Source organism: Oncorhynchus mykiss, unplaced genomic scaffold (assembly GCF_013265735.2).
Source record: "Oncorhynchus mykiss isolate Arlee unplaced genomic scaffold, USDA_OmykA_1.1 un_scaffold_60, whole genome shotgun sequence".
Taxonomy (NCBI): domain Eukaryota; kingdom Metazoa; phylum Chordata; class Actinopteri; order Salmoniformes; family Salmonidae; genus Oncorhynchus; species Oncorhynchus mykiss.
The window spans coordinates 2,263,474-2,275,973 of NW_023493657.1; positions in this window are offsets into that span (position 1 = coordinate 2,263,474).

A 12,500-nucleotide genomic window follows, 5' to 3' on the forward strand; every position below is an offset into this window, starting at 1 on the left:
GGAGAGATAGCCCTCACCAGGGCTAAACAACCACCAATCGGTCGCCGAAGGGACGGGCACCTTCATTGGACAAGAACCATGGTCATTGGATGAACCAAACCCACAAGGTGATAGCTGGGATAGAGCACCTGCCCAGGACAAGGCTCAATATCCTCCCACCACCAAGCTGGGCAACGTGGATCAAAAGTTAGGACACATCGGGCGCCGAAGGGTCTGGTCAAACCACTAAATCGGTCGCCGGCGGGAAAATGTCCAAAGTACCATGGTTCTGAGGGTCTGACTTCCCTCAAAACTGTCCGTTACTCATTTTCTATTCGGACTGAGCAGTTTGACACCACCCCCGTCTCTCTAGGACATGGAAGTCCTGTTGCCAAAAACCAGGTTTCTGAAATCGCGCCGGTACCTGTCTGGTCGACCCGCCACTGAGTGTGTAATCCAAAACAGGCCAAATATCGATGAAGCCCTGAACCTCACAGGGCTTCTGTGCGCCCCACCATCGGGGGTCAAATTCAACAAAAACGTGATAAATCAAAAAGTACACATCCGATCTTGATGGGGTTTTTTTTGCACGAAAGTGCATAAATAGACGAGCATTTACATTCAATTAAAAACGTTTTTGTATAAAACATTTTAATAGGAAATCGTGTTTCAAGTTTTGGGAAAAAAGTGAATGTCACAGGATGCATAGGTTCCTGTGGATGCGAATTTTTTTTTACATTATGTAATTGTTGCCCATCACGAGAGAGGGTATGAGACGAAATTTGGGACCTCTAGCCCTTCGGGAAGTATTTTTAATCATTTTTTGAAAATTACAGAAATTGGTCGAAAAAATGACAGAGTCCCACTTTTCACAGCCGTGCACCTGGTGATTGAAAACGTGCATCTGGTAACCCAAAATGCGGTTCTCAATGCGCTTGCCGGTGTTACAGATATACATGTCCGATAATGATGCACCCTACTACGGACCTTTTTCAATGGGGGTCGGCCTGAATTATTTATGGAAGGTATGATTACTTTTTTTTTCTCCGTGCAACTGGTGATTGAAAACGTGCACCTGGTCACCCAAAACACGGTTCTCTATGCGGTTAGCGGTGTTCCCGAGATTCATGTCCGATAATGATGCACCCTACTACGGACCTTTTCAATGGGGGCCGGTCCGAATTATTTATGGAAGGTATGATTTTTTTTTTCTCTCTCCGTGCAACTGGTGATTGAAAACGTGCATCTGGTAACCCAAAACACGGTTCTCTATGCGGTTAGCGGTGTTCCCGAGATTCATGTCCGATAATGATGCACCCTACTACGGACCTTTTCAATGGGGGCCGGTCCGAATTATTTATGGAAGGTATGATTTTTTTTTTTTTTTCAACACTTTTCCCCTCTTTTTCTCTCTCTGCCGGGGCCGGCCCTGGGTGCTTTATGGACGGTTTAAAACATGACTATGGATGCAAATGCTCATTTTCCTCCGTGCACCTGGTGATTGAAAACGTGCATCTGGTAACCCAAAAATTATAAAAGGGTTTTAAATACTTTTACCCGTCATTCTATTGATATAGCCCGCTAGGGGAGTGCCCCACTACGGCCCTCTCTCTGTCAGGGCCGTCCTTGGGTGCTTTTTACACACTTTAAGAAATCACGATGGATGCAGATTGCTATTAATCCTCCGTGCAACTGGTGATTGAAAACGTGCATCTGGTAACCCAAAATTTCAAATATGGTTCAAAATGAATTTAAAGGCACCCCTCTCATTGTTGCCCGCTATGGGAGCACCCCACTAAGGCCCTGTCTCGGTCGGGCCCGTCCTGAGTGCTTTATAGACACTTTAAGAAATCGCGATGGATGCAGATTGCTATTAATCCTCCGTGCAACTGGTGATTGAAAATGTGCAACTGGTGATTGAAAACGTGCACCTGGTCACCCAAAACACGGTTCTCTATGCGGTTAGCGGTGTTCCATCTATTCATGTCCGCTTATGGCGCACCCTACTACGGACCTTTAGCAATGGGGGCCGGCCCGAATTATTTATGGAAGGTCTGATGATGATTTTTTTTTTTTTTTCACCATCTCTTTCTCTCTCTGCCGGGGCCGGCCAAGAGTGCTTTATGGACGGTTTAAAACATGACTATGGATGCAAATGCTCATTTTCCTCCGTGCACCTGGTGATTGAAAACGTGCATCTGGTAACCCAAAAATTATAAAAGGGTTTTAAATACTTTTACCCGTCATTCTATTGATATAGCCCGCTAGGGGAGTGCCCCACTACGGCCCTCTCTCTGTCAGGGCCGTCCTTGGGTGCTTTTTACACACTTTAAGAAATCACGATGGATGCAGATTGCTATTAATCCTCCGTGCAACTGGTGATTGAAAACGTGCATCTGGTAACCCAAAATTTCAAATATGGTTCAAAATGAATTTAAAGGCACCCCTCTCATTGTTGCCCGCTATGGGAGCACCCCACTAAGGCCCTGTCTCGGTCGGGCCCGTCCTGAGTGCTTTATAGACACTTTAAGAAATCGCGATGGATGCAGATTGCTATTAATCCTCCGTGCAACTGGTGATTGAAAATGTGCAACTGGTGATTGAAAACGTGCACCTGGTCACCCAAAACACGGTTCTCTATGCGGTTAGCGGTGTTCCATCTATTCATGTCCGCTTATGGCGCACCCTACTACGGACCTTTAGCAATGGGGGCCGGCCCGAATTATTTATGGAAGGTCTGATGATGATTTTTTTTTTTTTTCACCATCTCTTTCTCTCTCTGCCGGGGCCGGCCAAGAGTGCTTTATGGACGGTTTAAAACATGACTATGGATGCAAATGCTCATTTTCCTCCGTGCACCTGGTGATTGAAAACGTGCATCTGGTAACCCAAAAATTATAAAAGGGTTTTAAATACTTTTACCCGTCATTCTATTGATATAGCCCGCTAGGGGAGTGCCCCACTACGGCCCTCTCTCTGTCAGGGCCGTCCTTGGGTGCTTTTTACACACTTTAAGAAATCACGATGGATGCAGATTGCTATTAATCCTCCGTGCAACTGGTGATTGAAAACGTGCATCTGGTAACCCAAAATTTCAAATATGGTTCAAAATGAATTTAAAGGCACCCCTCTCATTGTTGCCCGCTATGGGAGCACCCCACTAAGGCCCTGTCTCGGTCGGGCCCGTCCTGAGTGCTTTATAGACACTTTAAGAAATCGCGATGGATGCAGATTGCTATTAATCCTCCGTGCAACTGGTGATTGAAAATGTGCAACTGGTGATTGAAAACGTGCACCTGGTCACCCAAAACACGGTTCTCTATGCGGTTAGCGGTGTTCCATCTATTCATGTCCGCTTATGGCGCACCCTACTACGGACCTTTAGCAATGGGGGCCGGCCCGAATTATTTATGGAAGGTCTGATGATGATTTTTTTTTTTTTTTCACCATCTCTTTCTCTCTCTGCCGGGGCCGGCCAAGAGTGCTTTATGGACGGTTTAAAACATGACTATGGATGCAAATGCTCATTTTCCTCCGTGCACCTGGTGATTGAAAACGTGCATCTGGTAACCCAAAAATTATAAAAGGGTTTTAAATACTTTTACCCGTCATTCTATTGATATAGCCCGCTAGGGGAGTGCCCCACTACGGCCCTCTCTCTGTCAGGGCCGTCCTTGGGTGCTTTTTACACACTTTAAGAAATCACGATGGATGCAGATTGCTATTAATCCTCCGTGCAACTGGTGATTGAAAACGTGCATCTGGTAACCCAAAATTTCAAATATGGTTCAAAATGAATTTAAAGGCACCCCTCTCATTGTTGCCCGCTATGGGAGCACCCCACTAAGGCCCTGTCTCGGTCGGGCCCGTCCTGAGTGCTTTATAGACACTTTAAGAAATCGCGATGGATGCAGATTGCTATTAATCCTCCGTGCAACTGGTGATTGAAAATGTGCAACTGGTGATTGAAAACGTGCACCTGGTCACCCAAAACACGGTTCTCTATGCGGTTAGCGGTGTTCCATCTATTCATGTCCGCTTATGGCGCACCCTACTACGGACCTTTAGCAATGGGGGCCGGCCCGAATTATTTATGGAAGGTCTGATGATGATTTTTTTTTTTTTTCACCATCTCTTTCTCTCTCTGCCGGGGCCGGCCAAGAGTGCTTTATGGACGGTTTAAAACATGACTATGGATGCAAATGCTCATTTTCCTCCGTGCACCTGGTGATTGAAAACGTGCATCTGGTAACCCAAAAATTATAAAAGGGTTTTAAATACTTTTACCCGTCATTCTATTGATATAGCCCGCTAGGGGAGTGCCCCACTACGGCCCTCTCTCTGTCAGGGCCGTCCTTGGGTGCTTTTTACACACTTTAAGAAATCACGATGGATGCAGATTGCTATTAATCCTCCGTGCAACTGGTGATTGAAAACGTGCATCTGGTAACCCAAAATTTCAAATATGGTTCAAAATGAATTTAAAGGCACCCCTCTCATTGTTGCCCGCTATGGGAGCACCCCACTAAGGCCCTGTCTCGGTCGGGCCCGTCCTGAGTGCTTTATAGACACTTTAAGAAATCGCGATGGATGCAGATTGCTATTAATCCTCCGTGCAACTGGTGATTGAAAATGTGCAACTGGTGATTGAAAACGTGCACCTGGTCACCCAAAACACGGTTCTCTATGCGGTTAGCGGTGTTCCATCTATTCATGTCCGCTTATGGCGCACCCTACTACGGACCTTTAGCAATGGGGGCCGGCCCGAATTATTTATGGAAGGTCTGATGATGATTTTTTTTTTTTTTTCACCATCTCTTTCTCTCTCTGCCGGGGCCGGCCAAGAGTGCTTTATGGACGGTTTAAAACATGACTATGGATGCAAATGCTCATTTTCCTCCGTGCACCTGGTGATTGAAAACGTGCATCTGGTAACCCAAAAATTATAAAAGGGTTTTAAATACTTTTACCCGTCATTCTATTGATATAGCCCGCTAGGGGAGTGCCCCACTACGGCCCTCTCTCTGTCAGGGCCGTCCTTGGGTGCTTTTTACACACTTTAAGAAATCACGATGGATGCAGATTGCTATTAATCCTCCGTGCAACTGGTGATTGAAAACGTGCATCTGGTAACCCAAAATTTCAAATATGGTTCAAAATGAATTTAAAGGCACCCCTCTCATTGTTGCCCGCTATGGGAGCACCCCACTAAGGCCCTGTCTCGGTCGGGCCCGTCCTGAGTGCTTTATAGACACTTTAAGAAATCGCGATGGATGCAGATTGCTATTAATCCTCCGTGCAACTGGTGATTGAAAATGTGCAACTGGTGATTGAAAACGTGCACCTGGTCACCCAAAACACGGTTCTCTATGCGGTTAGCGGTGTTCCATCTATTCATGTCCGCTTATGGCGCACCCTACTACGGACCTTTAGCAATGGGGGCCGGCCCGAATTATTTATGGAAGGTCTGATGATGATTTTTTTTTTTTTTTTCACCATCTCTTTCTCTCTCTGCCGGGGCCGGCCAAGAGTGCTTTATGGACGGTTTAAAACATGACTATGGATGCAAATGCTCATTTTCCTCCGTGCACCTGGTGATTGAAAACGTGCATCTGGTAACCCAAAAATTATAAAAGGGTTTTAAATACTTTTACCCGTCATTCTATTGATATAGCCCGCTAGGGGAGTGCCCCACTACGGCCCTCTCTCTGTCAGGGCCGTCCTTGGGTGCTTTTTACACACTTTAAGAAATCACGATGGATGCAGATTGCTATTAATCCTCCGTGCAACTGGTGATTGAAAACGTGCATCTGGTAACCCAAAAATTTCAAATATGGTTTCAAAATGAATTTAAAGGCACCCCTCTCATTGTTGCCCGCTATGGGAGCACCCCACTAAGGCCCTGTCTCGGTCGGGCCCGTCCTGAGTGCTTTATAGACACTTTAAGAAATCGCGATGGATGCAGATTGCTATTAATCCTCCGTGCAACTGGTGATTGAAAATGTGCAACTGGTGATTGAAAACGTGCACCTGGTCACCCAAACACGGTTCTCTATGCGGTTAGCGGTGTTCCATCTATTCATGTCCGCTTATGGCGCACCCTACTACGGACCTTTAGCAATGGGGGCCGGCCCGAATTATTTATGGAAGGTCTGATGATGATTTTTTTTTTTTTTCACCATCTCTTTCTCTCTCTGCCGGGGCGGCCAAGAGTGCTTTATGGACGGTTTAAAACATGACTATGGATGCAAATGCTCATTTTCCTCCGTGCACCTGGTGATTGAAAACGTGCATCTGGTAACCCAAAAATTATAAAAGGGTTTTAAATACTTTTACCCGTCATTCTATTGATATAGCCCGCTAGGGGAGTGCCCCACTACGGCCCTCTCTCTGTCAGGGCCGTCCTTGGGTGCTTTTTACACACTTTAAGAAATCACGATGGATGCAGATTGCTATTAATCCTCCGTGCAACTGGTGATTGAAAACGTGCATCTGGTAACCCAAAATTTCAAATATGGTTCAAAATGAATTTAAAGGCACCCCTCTCATTGTTGCCCGCTATGGGAGCACCCCACTAAGGCCCTGTCTCGGTCGGGCCCGTCCTGAGTGCTTTATAGACACTTTAAGAAATCGCGATGGATGCAGATTGCTATTAATCCTCCGTGCAACTGGTGATTGAAAATGTGCAACTGGTGATTGAAAACGTGCACCTGGTCACCCAAAACACGGTTCTCTATGCGGTTAGCGGTGTTCCATCTATTCATGTCCGCTTATGGCGCACCCTACTACGGACCTTTAGCAATGGGGGCCGGCCCGAATTATTTATGGAAGGTCTGATGATGATTTTTTTTTTTTTTCACCATCTCTTTCTCTCTCTGCCGGGGCCGGCCAAGAGTGCTTTATGGACGGTTTAAAACATGACTATGGATGCAAATGCTCATTTTCCTCCGTGCACCTGGTGATTGAAAACGTGCATCTGGTAACCCAAAAATTATAAAAGGGTTTTAAATACTTTTACCCGTCATTCTATTGATATAGCCCGCTAGGGGAGTGCCCCACTACGGCCCTCTCTCTGTCAGGGCCGTCCTTGGGTGCTTTTTACACACTTTAAGAAATCACGATGGATGCAGATTGCTATTAATCCTCCGTGCAACTGGTGATTGAAAACGTGCATCTGGTAACCCAAAATTTCAAATATGGTTCAAAATGAATTTAAAGGCACCCCTCTCATTGTTGCCCGCTATGGGAGCACCCCACTAAGGCCCTGTCTCGGTCGGGCCCGTCCTGAGTGCTTTATAGACACTTTAAGAAATCGCGATGGATGCAGATTGCTATTAATCCTCCGTGCAACTGGTGATTGAAAATGTGCAACTGGTGATTGAAAACGTGCACCTGGTCACCCAAAACACGGTTCTCTATGCGGTTAGCGGTGTTCCATCTATTCATGTCCGCTTATGGCGCACCCTACTACGGACCTTTAGCAATGGGGGCCGGCCCGAATTATTTATGGAAGGTCTGATGATGATTTTTTTTTTTTTTCACCATCTCTTTCTCTCTCTGCCGGGGCCGGCCAAGAGTGCTTTATGGACGGTTTAAAACATGACTATGGATGCAAATGCTCATTTTCCTCCGTGCACCTGGTGATTGAAAACGTGCATCTGGTAACCCAAAAATTATAAAAGGGTTTTAAATACTTTTACCCGTCATTCTATTGATATAGCCCGCTAGGGGAGTGCCCCACTACGGCCCTCTCTCTGTCAGGGCCGTCCTTGGGTGCTTTTTACACACTTTAAGAAATCACGATGGATGCAGATTGCTATTAATCCTCCGTGCAACTGGTGATTGAAAACGTGCATCTGGTAACCCAAAATTTCAAATATGGTTCAAAATGAATTTAAAGGCACCCCTCTCATTGTTGCCCGCTATGGGAGCACCCCACTAAGGCCCTGTCTCGGTCGGGCCCGTCCTGAGTGCTTTATAGACACTTTAAGAAATCGCGATGGATGCAGATTGCTATTAATCCTCCGTGCAACTGGTGATTGAAAATGTGCAACTGGTGATTGAAAACGTGCACCTGGTCACCCAAAACACGGTTCTCTATGCGGTTAGCGGTGTTCCATCTATTCATGTCCGCTTATGGCGCACCCTACTACGGACCTTTAGCAATGGGGGCCGGCCCGAATTATTTATGGAAGGTCTGATGATGATTTTTTTTTTTTTTCACCATCTCTTTCTCTCTCTGCCGGGGCCGGCCAAGAGTGCTTTATGGACGGTTTAAAACATGACTATGGATGCAAATGCTCATTTTCCTCCGTGCACCTGGTGATTGAAAACGTGCATCTGGTAACCCAAAAATTATAAAAGGGTTTTAAATACTTTTACCCGTCATTCTATTGATATAGCCCGCTAGGGGAGTGCCCCACTACGGCCCTCTCTCTGTCAGGGCCGTCCTTGGGTGCTTTTTACACACTTTAAGAAATCACGATGGATGCAGATTGCTATTAATCCTCCGTGCAACTGGTGATTGAAAACGTGCATCTGGTAACCCAAAATTTCAAATATGGTTCAAAATGAATTTAAAGGCACCCCTCTCATTGTTGCCCGCTATGGGAGCACCCCACTAAGGCCCTGTCTCGGTCGGGCCCGTCCTGAGTGCTTTATAGACACTTTAAGAAATCGCGATGGATGCAGATTGCTATTAATCCTCCGTGCAACTGGTGATTGAAAATGTGCAACTGGTGATTGAAAACGTGCACCTGGTCACCCAAAACACGGTTCTCTATGCGGTTAGCGGTGTTCCATCTATTCATGTCCGCTTATGGCGCACCCTACTACGGACCTTTAGCAATGGGGGCCGGCCCGAATTATTTATGGAAGGTCTGATGATGATTTTTTTTTTTTTTTCACCATCTCTTTCTCTCTCTGCCGGGGCCGGCCAAGAGTGCTTTATGGACGGTTTAAAACATGACTATGGATGCAAATGCTCATTTTCCTCCGTGCACCTGGTGATTGAAAACGTGCATCTGGTAACCCAAAAATTATAAAAGGGTTTTAAATACTTTTACCCGTCATTCTATTGATATAGCCCGCTAGGGGAGTGCCCCACTACGGCCCTCTCTCTGTCAGGGCCGTCCTTGGGTGCTTTTTACACACTTTAAGAAATCACGATGGATGCAGATTGCTATTAATCCTCCGTGCAACTGGTGATTGAAAACGTGCATCTGGTAACCCAAAATTTCAAATATGGTTCAAAATGAATTTAAAGGCACCCCTCTCATTGTTGCCCGCTATGGGAGCACCCCACTAAGGCCCTGTCTCGGTCGGGCCCGTCCTGAGTGCTTTATAGACACTTTAAGAAATCGCGATGGATGCAGATTGCTATTAATCCTCCGTGCAACTGGTGATTGAAAATGTGCAACTGGTGATTGAAAACGTGCACCTGGTCACCCAAAACACGGTTCTCTATGCGGTTAGCGGTGTTCCATCTATTCATGTCCGCTTATGGCGCACCCTACTACGGACCTTTAGCAATGGGGGCCGGCCCGAATTATTTATGGAAGGTCTGATGATGATTTTTTTTTTTTTTCACCATCTCTTTCTCTCTCTGCCGGGGCCGGCCAAGAGTGCTTTATGGACGGTTTAAAACATGACTATGGATGCAAATGCTCATTTTCCTCCGTGCACCTGGTGATTGAAAACGTGCATCTGGTAACCCAAAAATTATAAAAGGGTTTTAAATACTTTTACCCGTCATTCTATTGATATAGCCCGCTAGGGGAGTGCCCCACTACGGCCCTCTCTCTGTCAGGGCCGTCCTTGGGTGCTTTTTACACACTTTAAGAAATCACGATGGATGCAGATTGCTATTAATCCTCCGTGCAACTGGTGATTGAAAACGTGCATCTGGTAACCCAAAATTTCAAATATGGTTCAAAATGAATTTAAAGGCACCCCTCTCATTGTTGCCCGCTATGGGAGCACCCCACTAAGGCCCTGTCTCGGTCGGGCCCGTCCTGAGTGCTTTATAGACACTTTAAGAAATCGCGATGGATGCAGATTGCTATTAATCCTCCGTGCAACTGGTGATTGAAAATGTGCAACTGGTGATTGAAAACGTGCACCTGGTCACCCAAAACACGGTTCTCTATGCGGTTAGCGGTGTTCCATCTATTCATGTCCGCTTATGGCGCACCCTACTACGGACCTTTAGCAATGGGGGCCGGCCCGAATTATTTATGGAAGGTCTGATGATGATTTTTTTTTTTTTTTCACCATCTCTTTCTCTCTCTGCCGGGGCCGGCCAAGAGTGCTTTATGGACGGTTTAAAACATGACTATGGATGCAAATGCTCATTTTCCTCCGTGCACCTGGTGATTGAAAACGTGCATCTGGTAACCCAAAAATTATAAAAGGGTTTTAAATACTTTTACCCGTCATTCTATTGATATAGCCCGCTAGGGGAGTGCCCCACTACGGCCCTCTCTCTGTCAGGGCCGTCCTTGGGTGCTTTTTACACACTTTAAGAAATCACGATGGATGCAGATTGCTATTAATCCTCCGTGCAACTGGTGATTGAAAACGTGCATCTGGTAACCCAAAATTTCAAATATGGTTCAAAATGAATTTAAAGGCACCCCTCTCATTGTTGCCCGCTATGGGAGCACCCCACTAAGGCCCTGTCTCGGTCGGGCCCGTCCTGAGTGCTTTATAGACACTTTAAGAAATCGCGATGGATGCAGATTGCTATTAATCCTCCGTGCAACTGGTGATTGAAAATGTGCAACTGGTGATTGAAAACGTGCACCTGGTCACCCAAAACACGGTTCTCTATGCGGTTAGCGGTGTTCCATCTATTCATGTCCGCTTATGGCGCACCCTACTACGGACCTTTAGCAATGGGGGCCGGCCCGAATTATTTATGGAAGGTCTGATGATGATTTTTTTTTTTTTTCACCATCTCTTTCTCTCTCTGCCGGGGCCGGCCAAGAGTGCTTTATGGACGGTTTAAAACATGACTATGGATGCAAATGCTCATTTTCCTCCGTGCACCTGGTGATTGAAAACGTGCATCTGGTAACCCAAAAATTATAAAAGGGTTTTAAATACTTTTACCCGTCATTCTATTGATATAGCCCGCTAGGGGAGTGCCCCACTACGGCCCTCTCTCTGTCAGGGCCGTCCTTGGGTGCTTTTTACACACTTTAAGAAATCACGATGGATGCAGATTGCTATTAATCCTCCGTGCAACTGGTGATTGAAAACGTGCATCTGGTAACCCAAAAATTATAAAACGGTTTTAAATACTTTTACCGGTCATTCTATTGATATAGCCCGCTATGGGAGCACCCCACTAAGGCCCTGTCTCGGTCGGGGCCGTCCTTCAGTGCTTTATATACAGTTTCATATATTACGATGGATGCAGATTGTGATTGTTTTCCAAAAGACCCGTGTGCATCTGGTAACCCAAAAATTATAAAACTGTTTTAAATCATTTTACCGGTCATTCTATTGATATAGCCCGCTAGGGGAGTACCCTACTACGGCCCTCTCTCGGTCAGGCCCGTCCTTAGGTGCTTTATATACAGTTTAAGATATTACGATGGATGCAGATTGTGATTGTTTTCCAAAAGACCCGTGTGCATCTGGTAACCCAAAAATTAAAATATGGTTCAAAACCCGGGTAACACCACTCTATTTACGGACATGACAGTAGAGCTTACCCCCTGGAGCTATTGACCTCCAGGCTTGTAGGCCCTTACTCACCACCCGGGTATCACCCCTCTATTTCGGGGATGATACCAGCAGGGGACCCCCCCCACCTCCACAACCTCGCATACCAGGTGAACCAGGGCACCCACACTTAAGCACCCCTCCTCGGACATTAAAGCAGATAACCGCGCTGTTATGAACCGCGTGCACCTGGTCACCCAAATGGAACTTGTGCACCTGGTCACCCAAAAGGACCGGCGTGCACCTGGTCACCCAAAGGCCGGCGTGCACCTGGTCACCCAAAAGGACCATGTGCACCTGGTCACCCAAAGGCCGGCGTGCACCTGGTCACCCAAAAGGACCGTGTGCACCTGGTCACCCAAAGGCCGGCGTGCACCTGGTCACCCAAAGGACCATGTGCACCTGGTCACCCAAAAGGACCATGTGCACCTGGTCACCCAAAGGCCGGCGTGCACCTGGTCACCCAAAAGGACCATGTGCACCTGGTCACCCAAAGGCCGGCGTGCACCTGGTCACCCAAAGGACCATGTGCACCTGGTCACCCAAAAGGACCATGTGCACCTGGTCACCCAAAGGCCGGCGTGCACCTGGTCACCCAAAGGACCATGTGCACCTGGTCACCCAAAGGCCGGCGTGCACCTGGTCACCCAAAGGACCATGTGCACCTGGTCACCCAAAGGCCGGCGTGCACCTGGTCACCCAAAGGACCATGTGCACCTGGTCACCCAAAAGGACCATGTGCACCTGGTCACCCAAAGGCCGGCGTGCACCTGGTCACCCAAAGGACCATG